The sequence below is a fragment of the Galleria mellonella genome, unplaced genomic scaffold, assembly GCF_026898425.1.
Source record: "Galleria mellonella isolate WM207_F2 unplaced genomic scaffold, CSIRO_AGI_GalMel_v1 utg352, whole genome shotgun sequence".
Taxonomy (NCBI): domain Eukaryota; kingdom Metazoa; phylum Arthropoda; class Insecta; order Lepidoptera; family Pyralidae; genus Galleria; species Galleria mellonella.
In genome coordinates this window covers 6710209-6733213 of record NW_026442084.1, presented here as the reverse complement: position 1 = coordinate 6733213, position 23005 = coordinate 6710209, and the positions used below count along the sequence as shown (strand labels likewise).

The following is a 23005-nucleotide window of genomic DNA, read 5'->3' as shown; positions in this document are numbered from 1 at the left end:
CGAGGATTATCTCAAATCAGAACTATAAACTTACAAAGCAAATATGAAAGAAAAATACAAAGGAAAACTCTGCTGGCGAACAGAATATACCCCGTCTGCATAGAGCCATAGCTATAAAATAAAGATTCTGCTAAAATCCTACAAAATCAGAAAGGGCCTCAATAAAGCTTCACCTATATTAAAGTAAATAAGGTACATTTTTACGACGCAAAGGAAGTACCTAGCTTAATGTATAAAAATCCCGTGGATGTTCGTTTACATTAAACTTCAAAAACGTTAACAATATCTGTTTTAATAAAATTTTGTAAATTTGTATTATTTAAAAAAGCAGTAAATGATACAACAATCTTTACAAAAAGAAACAAAAGGCCAGAAATAGACTTATTGTCTCGTATTATTGACAGGGAGCTCTGTCTTTCAATATAACGAAGAATATAAGAAGATTTTGGTTTTATTTACGATATACTAGATAAGACAATACGGTATTGTAACTTTGCGCTAACAAAAACAGCAGAATCCTAGACGAATAAGGATTTAAGGAAATCTTTTGAGTAGGTCTGGGTAGTATATAGCAATAACTATTATAAAAAAAAACACACACACACACATTTTACAGGCTATTATTACTTTAAGATTGTTAAATTGCATAAGCTACTAGATAATTAAAGATTGTGTCCCAGAAAAAACTAACTCCAATTGTGACAAAACCCAGTTATTTTGATTAAAAAACTAAACCACTGAGACTGATTTTGATAAAATTTTTATGAGAATGTATAGTTTCAGATAAAAACAAGAATTTTCCAAACCAGTGTAGAACTGACGGAGTTATGAAGCAACAAATTTTTAAATAACAGTTTTTGAATTTAATAATGAATCTATATTATTGTAAACGAATATAAAATTTATTTGAAAAGAATAGGGCTGAGTATCTTGTCAGTTCTTCTCACCTCGGAATCATTCCGAACTGACGGTAGATTTGACATAACATAAGGGTCTGGAATAAATCTACGAGTACATGAATAAAGATATTTTGAATTTGAATTGAATTTTGAACGAACAAAAAAAAATACAACCGAATTGAGAACCTCCTCCTATTTGAAGACGGTCGATAACGACATATCAGGAGCTTTATCTGGAATATAGCTTTATAAAGATGCAAGACGTAGACATTAACCGAGAAAGAAACAGATAAACTTAAAGTCTTTGAAATATGACGCTGGAGAAGGATGGAGAAAATTAGCTGAAAAGACAGAATTCAATTTTTTCTAATTTTCCCTATCCTTCTATAGGTCCTACTTAGGTTTAAGGAAAAGAGACAAATTATAAAAACTTTGAAGTCAGAAAAGAGGAAATGTTAGAATACTTGATACGACACGACGAATTCTTGAACTTTCTTCTATCTTATCTTCTAAATATGATATAAGGTAAGATAGAAAGAAGGAGGAGACCAAAAGTACAGTTACATCAGACAGATCAAGGTTCAATTGTTCCAATATCTATATATTGGCCCAATGTTGGATATATGAAACAAAGATTATAGAAAATAAACTATTAAAATAAAGAACCCAATCAAAATTAATATAGATATCTGACCGGTATGGGCAATATCGAAATGGGTGATGACATTTTTTCCTATATCCTTCTTCATATAATTTCTTCCGTTTACTAAGTAAAAAACGCAACATAGATAAAAAAGTTGACCTGCTTTTGGCGAAGCATTTGAATGGAGCCGTTCCTACCTTTCCCGTGTCTCGTAAGAGGCGACTAAGGGAGAGCCAATGGTGGGCAGCAGCGTCCCTTTTAAAACATCTCTAAAACCTAACTACAGTTGCCTCTCTGCCTGCTAGTGTGGCAACTACCCCCTAGCAGAACAAAAGGGGAAGCTTATGTTCAGCAGTAGACAGGCTGATATGATAGTGATTTGTATGAAGACACTCTATCTACCAATATAATCAAAGGTCCTATCAAAATTCACCGTAACATAAATTCCCAATAAATATTATCATTCGTTTTTGGGTCACAATACACAATGTGACCTTGTTTGTTTTTCCTTGAACGTTCATAACAAGTAAATCCCTATTTAAACCCCCTTCCAAGTATGATAGTAACTTTGAGGTTTTTGTATTTACGTTGTTCGATGTTATATCTCCGAAATAAATACATTTCTGTTATTTCAATTATAACTAGTATTGTATTATAATATTGTATATATATATATATATATATATATATATATATATATATATATATATATATATATATATATATATATATATATATATATATATATATATATATATATATAACTAAAAAAGTAATCTGATTATATATATATATATATATATATATATATATATATATATATATATATATATATATATATATATATATATATATATATATATGCTTCTTTTTTTTTATTTCACGTTGTTTTTATTTAATTATCATAGTTTCTACGATATGCAACTACATTTTACTTCTTTAATAAAACCGCAAGCATTATTTAGATCACTCTTTAAAATATTGCATTAACTCAAGGATTTTACTCTTCACCTTTTCAGATGATCACTCTTTAAAATATTAGATTATTACAAGAATTATTAAATAAAAAGGAAAGGATAAAATCAACTTAATTTTTACTTAGTCTATTATTAAAAAATGAGTATAATATTAAATTCGAATTTCAAAACAGTTGGTTGTTAACGAAATAAGATTTTAATTCAAAATAATTTAAAATTTCGTTCCACAAAAAATAAAACTCATTCAATAGTGATGAAACAATTAATTCGATTTAAAAACTAAAATACCGAATCGATTATAATAAAATTTCTAAGGCACTAATTTTACAATATATAGGTACTTTTAGATAAAAAAAAATGTAATCTTCCATATCCGTTTATCCGACAAAGTTGCAAAATAACAAATATATCAAAAAAAAAAGAATCAGCTGAAAAACTAGCATTAAACCAATCAACTACAAGAAGATTCATCAAAATCGATACATAATTAAAGAAAAAGTAGCGTAAGGAAATTGTGGTTCCTAAAGATTATTTCCAGAGTTGATATTTAATCCACAAAACCGTAGATTACATGACCAAAAATACACTTAATACATCACTGGTATACCTATTAAACAGAGACAAACTATATCGAACTCTCATTCTAATATCTGTAGGCAACATTTCATGTATCAATACATAATAACAGCCAGTTAGTCCTGATAGGATTTTAATAGAATAACTAGGTGTATCTAAATCGAGGCGGTCTATTATGATATCCTTGAACTCTTGTCACTGTTGTACTACTTTCAATAGACCTCGAAAAGAAAGAGATAGATAGATTACTCTTTGTCGTTTCCTCTAAAAAAATAACAGTGATAAATTTATTAACACAAAAAATTTGTAAAGAAATTTCAGTTTGATATTTTCAACGTTATGTAATAGTTCGTCAATTTTGCATTTATAGTGGCAATATACTCTCTTCCCTTCAGAGAATTTTTTTAACAAATATAAAATAATTTTATAATTATGATAAAAAAAATTTTAAGTTTGTAAGTAAAAATTTAATTAAGTTTAGATAACATATAATAAAAAAAAATATTAATTATAATAATTATATAATTATCACAGAATAAGTTCGTAATTTTAAATTAAGGTAGAAACAGACAGCCCACCTAATAGAAAATGCTTTCGCTTGAACAAGTACCATGGATATCACAGAATGCACTGTGACGTCCTCATATCCTAATAGGGTTGCTATTTCTGACAAATAAGGTATCATTATGCCATGTAATTGTATAACTAAATTACAGTTTTTAAATCTAATCGCTGTCTCGTAAGCGTAATTTATATGCGATAGAAGCACAATTGGTACATACATAAAGTTTAAAGTTTCTAAACTAAAATTTGACAGAACTAATTACTTTTTGTCCCCGTGGGAATTTCTGTAAACCATTTCAGAGTGGATCAATATCTTAGTGACGTTATTTGTTCATATTAACATCTGTATGGCTTAACCAATTACTATGAAATTTGGTATACTTAGATTATTTCAATATAATATATACGTAGATTACTTTACTTTTTCACTCCGATCCATTAACGCTACGCCGACAATGTCACGTATAAAAGCTAGTAGCTTAAAAATTTTGGACACTTGACTAATACTGTTTGTCTGGAAGGAAGGGGATCATTACTAACGGGGTATAATAACTGCTCAATTGCTGACAATATCACGATCTCGCGGTTAAATCAGATCGACTTTCATGCGCTCCCCCCCCCCTCCCCCCACCTGGAATCCATTACGATCAACTGAGGGCCTACCATGAAATATTTTCCAAAATTTCGGGGACGAACGAAACAGAAATTTAATGTTAAAATTACATAATACATGCCGTTTAAAATTATTAAAAATGTTAACATATCGATCCTCTGGACTATTAGGATTGGATTTATAATGAACTAAATGTTAAGCTCCATTTACTGGGTCGATTTCGGTACGAACAAAAACACGAAATTGAGCGCGAAAATTCGGAATTTCATTTAATGGTAGACCACCTGATTGTTGAATTCGTCACGATTAACTAATTGACCTGAAGTCAGTCCTCACCTATCATCATTCCTCATTAGTGTCCCATCAGTGTATAACGATAGCGCAGATGGGGCCACTATTCCATTTTCACCCATTAAAAAATAAGGAATATTCGAAGATACAAAGTATTAATACTGAAAACACTTCAATTATCTTCACGTTTATATAAGATACTAGGTATATAAGGCATGCAACATGAAAACTGTAAATTAACTCAAAGCACAAATACTACCGAAAGGGACGTAAAAATTACTCAAATTATAAATACAAATTATAAAAGCACAATACTAGCAATATACCTAACCAGGTCGACCTCCTCGCGGTTCCCTCTGGAAACTATCATGATTAATTCCTGATGAATTCATCATGATAGGCTAACTGGCCTGTTTTCATTCTCATCTATCACTCTTCACTGGTGCTCCGCCAGCGTATCCCGTTAGCGCAGGCGGAGTTACCGATCCATTTTCATCCAACAAAAAAAAATCGTAATCCATCCCGCCATTTATAAACAATTGAAGAAACATCTAAACCTCGTCCCATATTTTCATAAATAATATATAGTAGAAATTTAAAGAAACTTCTATCCAATTCCCAGGCTATTTCAAACTATAACAAAATTAGTGTGGAGAAGGGATTTGTTAGTAATGCGGATTACCACTCCAATACACCCTAACAGGTCGACCCCCGTTGTCCCCCCTGGAAACCGTCCTGCTGAATTCCGAGTGTATGCATCACGATGGGCTACTTGACCTGCCTTTTCTTTTTCCCGTTTTATCCCTCACTTGTGCCCCGCCAGCGTATACCGTTAGCACAGGCGTTACCATTCCATTACCATCCATTGAAAAAAAAAAACTACATATACATATAATAATCTGTTAGGACGTATATTTATAATAAAAATCAGACCAGTTAGCTCAATTGAAACCTAAAATTAATAGATTTTTTATTTAAAACACACTAAATTTTGTTTTTATAATTATTTTGTCTATTGCTTACTGAATATCTCCGATGCGACGGTTATTTTCAAAATTCCAACAAATTAGTTCGCAGCACGTTTCGTATTTCAAACCACGCAACGTTTCAATGTTCGATAAAAAAATATATATATGTATAAAAAAAAATCACAAAAACAACTTACTGTTAAATAAAACACACACACAGCATCACAGACACAATAATACGAACACAGTACACCGCACAACATGCATTGTTCTAAAGTTGGTGTATTAACGGAATGGCGGCTCCCTGCGTTGCGTCAAAATGGCGGACCTTTTGTCGAATGTGTGTTGTTCAGCCACATGCTTCAACACGAATGTGATGTTGGCCGCTAACATTGCAAACACCACAGGATGAAGAACATGTGAACTGTGCAACTGTCAGCCGTAGAAAGAATTTATGAGCTGGCTCGTTGCGACAATTTCGACCCTCCGGAAGGTGTTGAAGGGGTCCATGCAGAGCAATACGCCTGACACGGTATCGCGAACTAATAGCCCCGCTGCTCAGATATATAACTATTATATTGGGGACGTGAAATAGGTCTTTTAACTCTAAGATTGATATTAATAACTACATAGTAAGACTTTCTAAATCGCTTTAAGGTGGATATAGTTCTAACAGAGATGCAGAGAACACCTAATGTGAACCGTCTATTCATTTCAGTACAAGCTTACGGTCAATTAAGATTTAGTAATATCCAAAGAAACTTTTTATATGAAAACATTTGTTTATATTGGGAAATACATAAATAATAAAATGCTTCGATACAAACAGAACAACTATGATTATTGAAATGTTAATATTTATGGTAACTATCAGTATTTAGGGTTCCGTATCAAAATAACGAACCCTTATATTTAACTTTAATGTCTCTGACGTGCAATCGAAGGCTGGAAAGATTTGAATAAATATGGTGTCTTTACTTTTTTTTTATTATTATTATTTACACTAGTGAATAAAGTCTAACGATCCTAGAGGTAGAGTCTTACTCCCGTGATGATCCGAAAGTAATTATATCACGATTGTTGTCTAAACTGACTGTTATCCGAACTGGACTATGTAATACAAAGAGCCATCTAGTGCAAAACTAAGCAAGGCTCATACTATAAGTATCAAATAGCTATTAATTATTGCATTTAATTTTCTTTCAGGTTCTCAGTTTTCATTTTACTTATATTTGGAATGGAAAATTTTAATATTCTTCTCTTCCCATAGAGTACGTATATACTAGATTACGTAATAATTGAACATTACTGTTAAGACGCTAAAAAGTAATAAACAAACAAACAAACATACTTTCACGTTTAAAATATTATATAAGGATTTTTTTCATATTATGGTTCCATCGCGGCTCCGATTACTTTGCTAATATCAAGGTTGAAAGAGACACTACAATATTCGACTGCAAGATTTCCTTGTCCGTGTTCATTCACAAATCCCTTGTGTAGATACTCAATGAATCTACTTTATGGGAAGAGAAGAATATTAAAATTTTCCATTCCGGTCAGTGAGCACATCCCGGCCACGTAGACGAAGTCGCAGGTAATTGTTAGTATATTTATATTATTTTATAAAAAAATAAGATTTAATTTAATTGTAAAACGAAGTAAAAGACATCTACATCAGGAAGAAGTGGCTTATGTTAGATAAAAGTTAAAACGAGAAATAAACGGTTAAATTAGAAAAGTTATATGTATATGCATACAAAACCAGGGACAACACCACGCGTTACGAGTCGTAAACGTCATTGTGTCTCAATGATTTGACAGGCAAGTCCGCAATTTTGGCCGATTATGGTTAGGGAGCATTTGTACTATTTTAAAACAGCTCTTATTTGATCGTTCGCAAACTACCTAGCAACAAGATAGCAGACAAGATATATTTACCGTGTTGTGGAAGAAAATATATATATATATATATATATATATATATATATATATATATATACTAGCTGATCCCGTAAACGTTGTTTTACCACTTATTACGAAATATAAAAATCGCAATTAAAATACAGGGGTTGATCGTAAAACGATGAAAATTTTAAGTTGTATGTATGTAAAAATTTGTTAAAATAATAAAAAAAAATTTTAGGGGTGGGTCACCCTTATCATTGAGGGGTATTAAAAATAGATGTTGGCCGATTCTCAGGCCTACCCAATATGCACACAAAATTTTATAACAGTCGGTAAAGCCGTTTCGGAGGAGTTTGGTAACAAACACCGCAACACGAGAATTTTATATATTAGATATATATATATATATATCAATCTGATTGAACAAATCCTATTACATTCTAAACGATTACTTGAATGATAAGCGTGCATTATGTTACTCGATCATGCACGGGACTTTAATGACCAAGCATAGTCATCATTTAAGTAAATATATGTGTACTTATAATATATATGTTAACAGAGATTTAAAAGAGTAACTGTTGAGTTTCTTGCGGGCTCTTCTCAACAGATAACTACTGTCCAAACACTGTATTGGATTTAAAAATATATATATATTTAAAAGTGCTTGTAAATTCTTGTAAATCGAAGCCGTTAATCGTATGTATGGTAAAACTAAGAATTTACCCATGCTGTTCTTGCTAATATTATAAATGGGAGGAGGCAGGATTGCTTGTAAAATTGCTAGGAATTAAGAAATAATTATTTTAATATAATGCGTTTAAAAAATATTTCGTACATATGCTTTTTTTTCGATACATAGAATAGAAAACTTTATTTGCTTCGAATAGATGATGGCTTATGTTCAACAGTGGACAGTTAAAGGCTGATATGATGATTAGGTAATGACAAAGTTTTTATAGAATACGTAAACAGTTCCATATTTTTTTTTTTTTTGATGGGTGAAAATGGCAACCCCGCCTGCGCTAACGGGATACGCTGGCGGAGCACCAGTGAAGGGTGATAGATGAGAATGAAAACAGGCCAGTTAGCCCATCATGATGAATTCATCAGGAATTAACCATGATAGTTTCCAGGGGGAACCGCGAGGAGGTCGACCTGGTTGGGTATATTGCTAGCAATGGGATTCTTAGTCTCCATTACTAACAATTCCTTTACCCCACAGTTCCATATTCAGCTAATATTTTTTATTTCCTATTTAATTTCTAAAGACAAATTATTAGAACTATTGAGGACAGAAGGGGAAAAATGTTGGGACACTTGATACGACACGACGAACTTATGAACATTATAATAGAAGGTAAGATAGAAGGAAGGAGGGGAAGAGGGAGATCGAGACATAGTTATATCAGGCAGATCAAGGAAGGAGTCGGTGTCGTGTCGTATCAAGAGGTGAAAAGACTCGCTGAAAATCGTAGTGAGTGTCAAGAGCTCCACCGACAAGAGCGCAGCTCTTAAATAGGATAGATAGATAGATTTATTAATATACATATTTCTCCTCTGAGAAAAAAAAAACATACCCAATATATTTAAAGGCACATATCAAAACCGCTGTCATTATAGAATAGCTATGAATATTATGAATGTTGTATATAAAAAAAGTCTCAGATTCAATGGAGTTTCCCTCGTGAATGAGGGACCGAATCCTTTTCATGTCCTCTGACGCCATTGTTGTTATTTTTTTTTATATTTTCCCGCCTTTTTCTTATTTTTTTTGTCAGATATTTGGGTCATAACGTAATCCTTAATGGTCATTACTGTGTTCCACTATTACTGACTTTTATTTATTTATGATTAAAATTGACGTCAGCATTATTTTTAAGTTACTTTCAAATTAAAAGGTTTTTAATTTGTTTGTAGTTTTATTTTTTTAATTGCTATGTTTTATTATCAATTATTTAAAAAATATTTTTGCAATAATACACATAATATCAAGAATATTTCACACGAGTAATCCCATATATTTACGATTGAAGTTGCACATTTTAGAGAAACGAAACGTTCTCCGTCACGGTGTGGCAAACGCAATGTTTTTCGTAATGAGTTCCCGGGTCCGAGTCCCGGCCAATTTAAAAAACGAATTTTTCTAAATTGATACTGGTCTGGGTGTACTGGGTTATATCCCCAGATATTCGGTAACTTGTTTCTCATGGGGGGAAAGGATTATTAATAATGCAGAGTACCAGTCACATTACTAGCAAAATACCCTGTCAGGTTGACCTCCATGTGGTCCCCCCTGGACACCATCATGTTGAATTCCAAGTGTATTCACCACGATAATTTAACTAATATGTCTTTTCATTTCACCTATTACCCCTCACTGGTGCCCCGCCAGCGTATACCTTTAGCGAAGGCGGGGTTACCATTCTATTATCATCCATTAAAAAAAAACTTGTGCCCACGTGGGTATCCAATTAAAAAAAAAAACATTCTATTCCAATTTTTCGTTATAATTCGCGTTCAAATTAAATTCGTTTTATTCCGTTTTCTAAATTTAAATAATATGTCTAAACATTTCATATTCTCTTTTTAAATAATGTAAATTTAATTAATATGCCGAAACGTCTTGTGCATTCGTCGGCGTATTTCGTAATAATTAATATATTTTTTATTTATCGAACAAAATATATAGGGGTGCGTCCCACCAATAAAAATGAATATTTTTTTCTCAATACGGGTCGAAAATCGACATAACAATTTCGTGCCTCCCTTTCTAAGACAGCGTGTCCTGCTGTCGAGCTGTCAAACTGTCCCTTGAAAGGATATTAATGATATAGACTTCAGCCTATATACGTATACATATCTGTTTATTGACAGAATAATTAGATTGAGTTTCAAAAAAATAAGCCGACTTCAATTGTGGCAAAGGATCTTAAATTTCTGATCGCAATAAGGCTATCCTCTTTTTCAATTTGAATCAAATACAAATAACATATATGTACAAAATATGATTTTGTCGAAAAGTCGTTTGATTGGATACCTCTGTCCTATTCTTGTTTATATTGGGTTATCTGGACGGAGTGTCTCTGTACTTAAGAACAAGGTATTACATAGAAGGAATGATAAATTAAAAATTGTAAATCATATAATTGTCTCCTTTCTTCTTATACAAATATAATTAGTAAAAAAAGGACGAAAGATACACCATCAGTTACCATTTTTGTCAATTCATAGCAAAATGTTTGATGTGTTAATTATTTGTCAATAATAAATTTTACATTACTAGATTACATATTGGACACAGTTTATATAGAAAGTATGCAAGCAGGTTGTATTTGAAATTGGTAGGGTTATACGGCCATATAACATTCTCTATATAAAATATCAATCCCCACACAAACCTATTTTAGCTATTGAACATTTTTCATCTCTTTCTTTTATATTAAATTCTCAGTTTAAAAGTAACAAAACTGTGTAATAGTTTAAATAGATTTTTTTATACAACTATGGTGGCAAATAAGCATACAGCCAGTCTGATAGTAAACAGAGTTACTGTAGCCTATGGACACCTGTAACGCCAAAGATATTATGCGCATGTTGATTTCCCTTAAGCAACCTTAATACGCCCGAAAGAACTATTTTTTTTATACAACTTAGAATGACAAACAAGCTGACGGCCCACCTGATAGAAAGTGGTAACCGTCGCCTATAGACATGAGCAGTATCATGGACATAACAGAGTATACTCTTTCGCCCATGATACCCCCCATGCGTTGCCATTCCTGAGGACTCAGGTGTTATTCCTCTGTACCCTGTAAACTCATGCCATATCCCACCCTTCAAACCGAAACACAGCCATGCAAACACATCTGCTTCACGGTAGAAACACGAATGGGATAGAGGTACCCAAACAATCGACTTTTGTACAAAGTCTCCCTAAGGTTCGTTAGTGCTATAGTCTCAATGAATAAGGGAGTTTGGGTATATTATCTATTTTTTTTTTTTTTATAATTTATAGAATTAAGATCCAAAAGAAATACTCCAAACTTTTATTTTCGGAATCAATAATAGATATTTATTTCCTTATTATTCTCATACTAATTTTGACACGATTGTAAACTATTTTTTAAAATATATTCTTAAATTAATATATAATATAATTGAATTAGACGATATCTGTACATAGAAGTCATTTAAAATATTTATATTGTTTGTTTTTTTTTAATTTGTCTACAGGTATGCTTGTTTGAATCTCATGCCAAAACTACTGCGCCTTATTAGATATATTAGGTTTCATAGTTGTATGCCTGAAGTTCTAACTCAAAATCTGATGTTATCTACGTTTTATTTCATTCGTAAAATCTAAGCATAGTTGGGGGCCAAAGCTAGTTAAGAATAATCTTGCGTTACACACACACACACACACACGAACACAAAATAAAGACACAAATACATAATTACAAGACATAGACTAATTACAAATACAGATCATCAGTCTCGTATAAAATTGGGTAAATAAATAAATATAAATTACAATTACAAAAAATAAAACACAGAAAATAAAATATAACTCGAACTTTACTTACAATTTGCCCGCGTCTCTTAAATCTATACTAATACAGGGTATTTCTCTTCGCAAACCATCCCTGAGGGCAGATGGCATCCGATTGTAGACAAAAGGATTTGGTTGCCAGCATCCTGGAGTTTGCGCATGCGTGAGAAAGCGTGTCCTTTCCACGTACCAAAGGTTCTCACATTTATTGCATCCTTTTATGAAAATTTCTAACTAAGCCGTAAAGATATTAAAAAAAAAAAAAAACTAACTAGCTAACCCAACAGACGTCTTTCTGTCAAACGCTGTTTTGATTGATGTGTTTGACATCAATATTTGATTGAAACGTTCAAACCTGCAGTGAACATAATTTGTATCGAGCGAGGGCAATGAACTTTTTACATTTTTCCCGGCAATTTTTTTAAGTTTACTCGTCATTAGAACCTTTTTTGAGCTTTAATAAATATTTGAATAATATATTTATTAAATCCCTGTACCAATCTATTTTCATCGCATTAAAGAAGTACAATGTATTTTCAAATATTCCCGCCTTGGTAACTCTGTTGCACTACACCTGCCCCAAATATTGATCCTTCGAACCGGATTCGAACCAAATTATTCAATGTACTATACCGTACACAAAATATTACACACCGTTACAATCATATTTGTATTAGGGGAAAGGGATCGTTAGCAATATAGTTTGACAGCCCCATTGCTAGCAATATACCCTATTAGGTCGACCTCCACGTGGTTCCCCCTGGAAAGCATCGTGAACAATTCTTGTTGAATTCGTCACGATGGGCTAACTGACCTGCTTCATCTTCACCTATCATTCTTCACTGGTGTCCCGCCGATGTATACCGATAGCGTAGGTAGGGTTACCATTACATTATCACCCACTGGAAAAAAACATATTTGTAAAAATTTCTATTAAAATATTTCTGTATTCGTAGTAAGAGATTCAACTGTGATCCTTTACTGAAAGATCTCAACTGGAAACTTAATATATTTAATATTGAACTTTATTTATATACGTTAAAGCACATTTCAATTTAAACTAAACTTTTAAAGTTTAACGACACTCATTTTCCGAACACAAAGTCCTTGCCACTGCCACAACCGATTATCGACTTTATGTCATAAGCATAAATATTATTCTTATTCGTGTGTGGTTAGATAAAATTTTCTGAATGTTTACTCTGTGAATGCAATTTGCTAAATACCGCGTCTCTGTTGTTATCCTTTGTTTTAGATTTAATTCGGCTCTTTTATAACGGCACGTCTGTTTTTATTAGTATATACCATAAAATATATCAGATTTACACGAAATTCCTTGCAGTTATTTTTTTTTTCTTTCTTTTATACCAATGAGGTGGTGATCAAGCATACAGCCCACCTGATGGTAAATGGCTACCGTAGCCTATGAACGCGTGCAATATCAAATATAACAAATAGTCTATAACAATGTTGATTTTTTTTATAAACGTTTTTTCGTTATAAACGATTAATTATGGTTACCACCATAGAAGGAAAATTTAATTGGTCCCTCCAATTTTATCATCATTTCAGCCGTTAACTGTTCACTGGTGAACATTGGCCACCTCCATGAGGGGGATTTTATTAGTAGTTGTCAAACTTGGCAAGCGGGTTGGCAACTGCAGTAAGACTCTGGTGATATTTTAAGGGGAACATCTACTGACCATCCCTCATTAAATTCTCTTAATCTCCTCTTACAGCACACACGAGAAAGGGACGGCCCATTCTATGCCGGGACCGCACGGCAAATAAAAAAAAATTAAAGCTAATATAAATTGCTAATTTATGTTTCTATCAACAAGTGCAAATGCATTCATATTCTATCTAAGAGTGTATCCGTGCAAAGCCGGATCGGATCGCTTGTTAGTAATAAACCACACTGGTATACAGCAAGATGTTTCGTAGACACATTCGATTAAAAATATTTGAACTTAGAATGTGAAGTGACGTACTAAATTCAAATATAAGTAGATTTTGCTTTTTTTTCTATACAACTTAGAACGGCAAACAAGCTGACGGCCCACCTGATGGAAAGTGATAACCGTCGCCTATAGACATGAGCAGTACCATGGACATAACAGAGTATACTGTTTCGCCCATGATACCCCCCATGCGTTGCCATTCCTGAGGACTCGGGTGTTATTCCTCTGTACCCAGTAAATTCACGCCATATCCCACCCTTCAAACCGAAACACAGCAATGCAAACAAAACTGCTTCACGGTTGAAACACTAATAGGACAGAGGTACACAAGCAATCGACTTTTGTACAAAGTCTCTCTCTTGCTTAGCAACAAGCTATTTCTAGCTCCATAAAAAAACATTAGAAATTACAAAATTGATAAGGAACGAAGATATTATATTTCGAAGAGCTCTCTATAACGCCCATAGTACCCCTTATGTGTTACCATATCTGAGAACTAAGATCTTACGCCTCTGTAGCCAATAAACTATTTGCCATAACTTTTAACTTAAATAGAGAACCTTGCCTTATGGTAATATAGTCCTCTTACTTGGCAATGAAGTAAAAGGACTAAGTTACTAAGTTCCTCTTACCTCTGTCCCATTCGTGTTTCTACCGTGAAACAGTTGTGTTTGCATGGCTGTGTTTCGGTTTGAGGGGCGGGATATGGCAGTAAATTTACAGGATACAGAGGAATAACACCTGAGTCTTCTGGAATGGCAACGCATGGAGGTATCATGAGTGAAACAGTATACTTATGTCTATAGGCGACTGTTACCACTTACCATCTGGTGGACCGTCAGCTTGCTTGTCATTCTAAATTGCAATAAAAAAGCAGTAATGGGGACGTTATTGTATTTCCAAGAACACTCTGTAACCCCTTTTCTGCTACCATATCTGAGCACTAAGATCTTACGTCTCTGTATCCTGTAAAATCATTGTCATAGCTCGCCCTTTAAACTGAAATAGACTACCTTACCTTATCTTATGGTAACTTAGTCCTCTTATTTGGCAATGATTCAGTTTGAAGACTGGGACATGTCTATATACATATGTAATAGGAAATTGATGAAATTGTTTTTTTTTTGTTGTTTCCGACAATTGTTACGACTTCATCCGGATGTCTTCTTCAGGGGGCGTTTGGCGGTTCGAGACGAGATGCTGTGACGCAAAGTAAAATGACAAAAACACAATGAGTTCATTAATTTCCCGTTACGTTTGTACATAGACATTGAATAAAAAAAAAACATAAGTTTTAAAAATGGAATATGACAATAAATAAATAAACCAATAAATCTCTTTTTGTGTAACATCTATATATCATATTCTTTTCATTTAAGAGTTTCCTCTTCTCGGTGCAACTAATTCATGCATCTTCTTCTAGCCAGTTCTATCCCAGGCCATATCCTTGACTTCCCTATACGACATGACACCTAGTGTTTCTTTTATCTGTCCCATTATATATGCTATTCCTCGGTTTTCCTCTTCCTTTTTTGCCCTCTATCTTTCCTTCTATTATGTTCTTTAAAAAATCGTCGAATAGGATAGTCCAGCATTTTGCCTCTTCTATTCTTTATTCTCTATATATTGTATATATGTATAAATATTTGATAATTAAACGGTGCCCCGTGTAGGTGCAAACTGAAAATCAGCGCTGAACGCACATCAGTTCAGCAAAAGCTGAGTTTGTACCTATTGCCAGGCATACGGGTACTTCACAATGTATTTATTTATTTATTAATATATGTACATTATAATTTCTTATTATTATTAATAAACTGACAAGATACAGAGGCATAGGATCTAAGTCTTCAAATACGATAATCCACGAGTCCTTACAATGCTTTCTGTGATGTCTAACTGCTGTTCAATTATTTAGGCAACGGTTACCACATTCTATAAGCCGTAAATTTGTTTGCTAGACCAGTGGTTCCTAAACTTTTAAGATAACGGAACACTCAACTAATATCTTTCATTTTATGGAACCCCATATCAAATGGTTACAAATCAAAAATTTAAATAAGAACAAAAGTTTTTATTAGAAATATTTTAGAAGTATAGCGATAGACTGAACATGTTTGTAAATAATTTAGATAGTCCTCTCGTGAGAATGCTCGCCGAGAGGACTAGATCATTATTAGTAATTAATTAATTAACATAGTTTTTAAGTACACTTACTAACAAACATGGATCCAAGTTGTCTAAAATAAATAAATAAATTAAAAAAAAATATCAGTTTATATTTTCCCTAAATTTTTAATGTGAAGAATAAAAATGTTTCACTGTATAAATAATCTCACGGAACCCTCGTAACTTTTAGTGACGGAAGCCACTTTAGGAATCGTTGAGCTAGACAACGCCTCAAGCCAGGTTTGTATAGAGTTTTATTTCAAGGTCTCCATTTCTTGCTCTAGCGTAATGATGATAATAAAGATGTCTTCTTCTTATCCCTTAATAAAGACATAGGATTCATAGAAGGAACTTCCATTTTTGACGATCTTAAACAGTAAGTTCCAATTCTTTTCAGCAGAAACCGGTTTGCACCTCTTTTTCAACCTAGTCGCTTCTATCGCTAGCATTATTTTTTACCAGAGGGAGACTCTGTACAAAAGTCGATTGCTTGTGTACCTCTGTCCCATTCGTGTTTCTACCGTGAAGCAGTTGTGATTGCATGGCGGTGTTTCGGTTTGAAGGGTGGGATATGGCGTGAATTTACAGGGTACAGAGGAATAACATCTGAGTCCTCAGGAATGGCAACGCATGGGGGGTATCATGGGTGAAACAGTATACTCTGTTATGTACATGGTACTGCTTATGTCTATAGACGACGGTAACCGCTTTCCATCGGGTGGGCCGTCAGCTTGTTTGTCATTAAAGGTGTATAAAAAAAAATTGTGTATTGTGCTTAACTCTTACAACACTTACATTGACATGTTACATTCTATTCTTAATCCGTCAGCACACAGATAATCTAAATACTTCCAGTAAAGTTAAATTAGTATTAAAATAGTTAATTAAATTAGTTTTTTATTAATAATTAAAAAAAAAGTGTTATAATGCCTATTATATATACAATGCCTATTATATACGCTCATGATACCCATCATGTATTACCGTGCCTGAGAACTAAGATTTTTTTTTAATTGATAAATACCGAATGGTACCGCCTTCGCTATCGGTATCCGCTGGCGGGACACCAATTAGGGATAATAGGCGAGGATGAAACAGGTCAGTTGGCCCATCGTGATGAATTTGTCAAAAATTAACCACGATAGTTTCCAGGAGATATCGCGTGGAGGTCGATCTCTTAGTGTGCTTTGCTAGTAATTAGTCTGTTAAATGTCATTACTAACAATCCCTTTTCCTTGATCTAAGATGTTATGTCTCTGTAATTCTATAATTCCGTTGTCAAATCCCACTCTTCAAATCAAAACACAGCCAAGCAAAAACAGCTGCTTCGCGGCAAAAACACGGATGGGACCAGTGACCAACCTTTTTTGTGCCATACCCCACTTGAACATTTCTAAAATTTTTACGTCCCATACATAATTTTTCCCAACAAAGTTTATTTCACAACTCTAATCGCCGAGTTGATATTTTGATAATTTCAAAATTATACGAAATTATGTCTAATAAATATTTACAGCATTTGTTTTAATTTACTTATTTTATTAAACTTGGCACCGATATCTACTTGTAGCATTGCATTTAAATGGCCCAGAGCAAAAGGGTTAAAATCACTTCGAATCCATTTTTTAATTGCTCTCCCATAACTATCAAATTGCCCTCCTATGGGGCGTGGACCCCATGTTGGGAAACACCGGTAGGGACGGAAGTAAGTACTCGTTTAAACGACTTTTATACAAAGACTCCCTCTGGTAGAACAGAATGAAACTGTTTACCCAACGATTAATTTTGATATCTGCCGATGACAGGGCCTATATTTGCGGTGGCCCAAGTTTCAAGTTCGGCCTCTATCGATCCCATGACCCAGTTTCCATTGCATCCCGGCCTCGGTTAAGGGGAGATATGTACATTTTACTAGCGTTTTACATTTGGCTTTATGGAAATTAAAGATGTAGGATTCTGTAGAAAGGTCTCTCTGTTTACCTCAAAATGATCTTGGTGTACAATATTATAAGCTTTAACACCAAATTAAGGGTACAGGATAACGGCGCGGGCAAAGATTATACTTATATATTATTATATTTAATTTACTTTATTTTCAAACCAAAAATTGTAATTTTAACAAAAAATGTTTTAAAAAATCATTATTAATTCTAAGTTAAAGTTATAGAAGTATGCAACTTTATTATCAATAATTTTAGAATTTTTATAGACTTTTAAACTTCAAGTTGCATTTTTCTTAAAATCGATTCATTAAAACATGTCTTATTCTTTGTCTGTGCTAATCACATTGTATTAACATCAGTAGAAATACACATTATGTAAATAATGACTACCAAACTAGTAAGTAAATGCGATATTTTCGATGCATCATCTGTGTGAGGACTCTTTAAATAACGTCTTATCTCTCCTAACGAATAGTTTAAACAATTTTTGAATCTGTTATCTGCATTTAACCCTTCTTTGCATGATTTTTTTTATTGGTGAAATAAATCAAGGTAATATAATTCATGTTCAAAATTAAAGAAAAACTGGTTAAAAAATAAATTTGACAGCTATTTTTTTTTTACAATAGACATTAAAAAGGTATCCAGACACGATCAACTTAAAGTGAACTTGTTTTTTTAAATAATTTTTGGGCATTCAATGTTATGATAGAAATTTACACCATTATGCAAAGAAGGATTAGTAACTATCTAAACGTTGTTTAGATACATAAACAAATTATATTAAATATTTCGAACCTTTAATATTATTAAACATTCTAAGAAAGAAAACCCTTAAAAGACCATCCTTTTAAATGATGGTAGGTAATTTGGCGGGAAAATGCCTTCGCCATTTTGACTGTTGTAACTTTTTTATTTTACTTATCTATGACGTGATATTATGGCCAATGCATTAAAAACAAGTTCCAAAATCTTTAGTCCATGATCAACGTAGAAAATAAGATACACAGATACTAGTATTAATCTATACGGCCTCTCTCAACTTTTGTCAGTAGTTGCCATGCTATAATGCTCACCCTAGAATCGTCCGGTGCTCACCTCAGGATTCGAGCCAAGCTTTGCAACAACATGTCTGCATATGAGTCTTTCCCTAGAACATAATCTTAAATACGCCAATGATTATTTTAATTTAAGTACATAGACATGTCACATCGTATAGATAACTAAACGAGCAATATAAGCAAAGTCACCCCCTTATTCATAAAAACGTCAAAGCTGTCATAAACCTATTTTACCTATTGAACTGTTTTGTCTCTTTCTTAAATATTTATTCTATAACACATAGATAGTAAACAAGCATATAGAGTATAGACTGTCTGACGGTAAACGATCACTGCATGCATTTAATTTACAAATTCTAAGATTGAAAAAAAAAGTGACAATACACGCTCTATTAAAGAAAATAGTTAAAATAGGTTTCTAAAAGATTTTATTTTTTATGAATAAAAAAGTTAGTATTTATCTTCAATAGTGTCATCATTATTATCATGTGCTGCCTATCCACTTCCGCGTCGTACATCCGTATGTCGTATTTTTTTTTTATAATACGTGTATCCACACTTATTATAAAAAAAAATACATTAAATTTATTTACGTATTTTAAAAAGTTTAGTTTATATATTATAGATGCAAACTTTTGGTAAAATTATTTAAATGACAGTAAATCCTATTTACGAGTTTATCAATCCGTTGCATATTTTAGAAGAAATAAGCGATAAAACAAACAGACATAAACAATGACTTTGTTTTATACTATTTAGAAAAGCATATCGATCCCACAATTAATAAAGTCCTCAACTATCTTAGCTATGTATATGCCTTCGTTTTGCTCACAGAGCAAGTAAGCAAATGTCTAAGGAATATCTAATAACTTAGTGATAGTGTTTTAAAGATCAGATAAGTTTTTTTTTTATCTTATGCCGATATCCTGAGTAGATAATGAATATCGAAGATCGAAATTACTTCCACTGAAATCAATTAGCAGCAAACTTTAAAAAAGGACAAGCAAAATAGATATCAAACGATACGCAGTTCAGAACGTTCTGAAATAGAAATAGCAAAAAAACATAAAAATAAGTAATACACACGTATGTATTACAACTATTACGCTTATACGAAAAAAATTTCAAGGACTTTTCTTTATCTATGGTCTTGTGTAAAAAAAGTAATCAACAAAATGGCGAGGGTAATTTCCCGCCAAATTACCCAACCTCACTTAAAAGGATGTTCCTAAGTTTTTGTCTTCCGAATATGCACTTGACCGCTCTCAATTCTCCATTACAATCTCGTAACACACAGGTGTACCGTCACCTGATAGTCATGTCAGTGACGAAGTGCGGGGAGGTGCGGTGCGGTCCCACGGGATCGCTGGCGGCATCCGGGGGGGAGCGCGCGGTTATCACGCGTTCCGGCCTAGTCGCACACATGAGAACAGACGCGAGGATATATCATGAGATATAGTTCATAATATTTTTTACAATATCTATTTTTTTTACAGTCACATCAATCTTCTAATCACCAATTTAAGTTCCCCTGATTATAAAGAACCAAGTAGCAAACATCTGAAAGCTAACGCAAACCCAAACAAATTATAAATAAAATTATTCCCTAAAATTGTCATATTTAATCACCACCATGCTCACCACTGAAAGAAAAGAGTCTATTTAGTATTATTTTTCATTACAAATTTATTTTCAAGCGACTTCAAAAAGAAGGCTCTCAATTCAGTTGTATTTTTTTATGTTTGTTACCTTATAACTGCATAAAATCTAAACGAATTTGAAAAATTCTTTTTTTTGTCTGAAAGGATGTTCCTACTTACTACATATTGGTTCTATAGGAATTTCGTGAAAATCGGTTCAGTAGTTTAGTTTTCAAATCAAAATAATTTGCTTTTATCTAGTTTTACTGTCACATGCCATACATATAACCGTTTACCATCTGACGGGCTTGCTTGTTACGATAGTAACATCTTACGATATGATATCTGTACTTAGAAGATATTAAAAAAAATTAAACGAGGGATCTCAATAAAGGCCATAGAAGGTAAAACAATATTTTTTAAAATGTTTGTCATTCTGTCTGTATGTTTATCACGCACCCAAAAACTATAGCGCCAAATTTGTTGTAGTTTTCCCAATAGTATTCTTAACTTAAAACATGATGTGTTTTATCAGGTTTTATCTTGTTACGCCATCTAGAAGTGGTATGTTTCGTTGGTTTTCCTACTTTTGAAGTCTATGCGTACAAAAATAATATATCTCGAGACATATCTTTACATGTCCATGCCCCCGTCCCCCTTACCTTCCACACGTTCGTACTGCAGCGCAGTTCACACCTAAAGCGAAATAGGAAACAATTACTGACGTACGATAGGAAGCGCGATTTAGTTCCTGCAGGGCTCCAAGGGCGTGAACTAGGGCAGTGCCATATAGCCCACTCATATCCGTCACGTTCAAGTTTTTTAAGAGACAATTTACATTTTTAACATTTAACAAGAATCTATAAAAACTATGCGCATTTATTTATTTATTTAAACTTTAATGCACAGTAAAATTCTATGTACATATGGCGGACTTAACACCGGACGGTGTTCTCTATCAGTCAACTATTGGGCAAACCGAGAAATATGTAGGCGGTGCATTATTAAATAGAAGAAAAATAGACCAATACTTATCTATTTTTAAGACTGACTACGTCATCGTCATCATCATATCATATCATAGCTAAAAATACTTGTTAGAATACAAGCAAGACAATTTACAAACATAACGATATGGTTGTATAAGTACAGTAAGGCGGTGTTATTGCTGAGAGCAATCTTTTCAAGACAACCTTAGGGTAATGGACTAATTGTTGTACAAGTAGGTATGATAGTACTGTATAAAATAGACTAGACTTACACATTTGCATATGTATATCTTAATTATACAGTACCTATGTATATGCAGTATGGTGTTCTTCAAAAAGGGTCTTATACCATATATAAGGGTTTTTTTCGACAACGGGAATGTGGCACCTATAGTATTGAAGGCGTCCATAGGCTAGTGACCGTTAATTATCAGACGGGTTGTAAGCTTGTTTGCCATCGTTATTTGTATCAAAAAACTCTACCTGCTACGAGTGCAGTACGATATGACGATTAAACATTAGCTTATGCATTAGGTAAAATTTCATCATCATCATCAATAATGATGAGGTTGATCATAAAATGTTGATATTTTTATATATGTTACACAAAAATCAATGCAGTCGCACTTGATTAATTTATTATGAATTATTTGTTACAATGAACCAAATAATTCTATTTTATTTTCACATATCTTCCATCACTGAGCTTTCGTTAACATAAATTTATGTGTTAGTGAGTTTGTCATTCAATTTTTATTTATTAAAAACCTATTCTTCTTAATTTAAATGCGTAATATACTGCAAGTACTAAAATTAAAATAAGGGTTCTTTTACCACTTCATTTGTCCGTTTGTTATAATCCTGTATCTTAATAACTAATGATGCTATCAATTTAAAAGTATTTAGTTTTAAATATGGAATTTATTTGTAAATTAAATAATTGGAAAATATTTGTTTGCTAGAGATTCGATAAGAGTTGAAAAATATCAAATTGGATCTAGTGGGATATTAAATACTATGTTATACTATGATATGACTTCATTAGTTTTTTAAAGAAATCGGATATATGTTTTTTCTCCGTGCAATTTTATAGCATAATAATTGTCTACAGAGATCAGTTTGTTGAATTTTACCTTTAACTTGGTTTGATCATAGATTAAGGATAGTATCTAACACATTAAGGATAATATCTGACATTTTTTACTTTAAATTTGACATAACACGACATTGACAATCAAATTGACATATCTT

General features: G+C 32.8%; 1 protein-coding gene across 3 annotated transcripts in view; it reads right to left on the bottom strand.

Annotated features, from left to right (window-relative positions):
* The window catches only part of LOC113514046 (sodium- and chloride-dependent GABA transporter 1), a 28245-nt gene extending 16130 nt beyond the window's left edge, over positions 1 to 12115 (bottom strand). The window contains exon 1 of one of the 3 annotated variants that reach the window (XM_052897127.1): positions 12026 to 12115. The gene's annotated coding sequence lies outside the window, so the exon portion shown is untranslated. The other 2 variants (XM_052897125.1, XM_052897126.1) reach the window with 2 other exon arrangements.
* Between the last annotated feature and the right edge of the window lie 10890 nt (positions 12116 to 23005).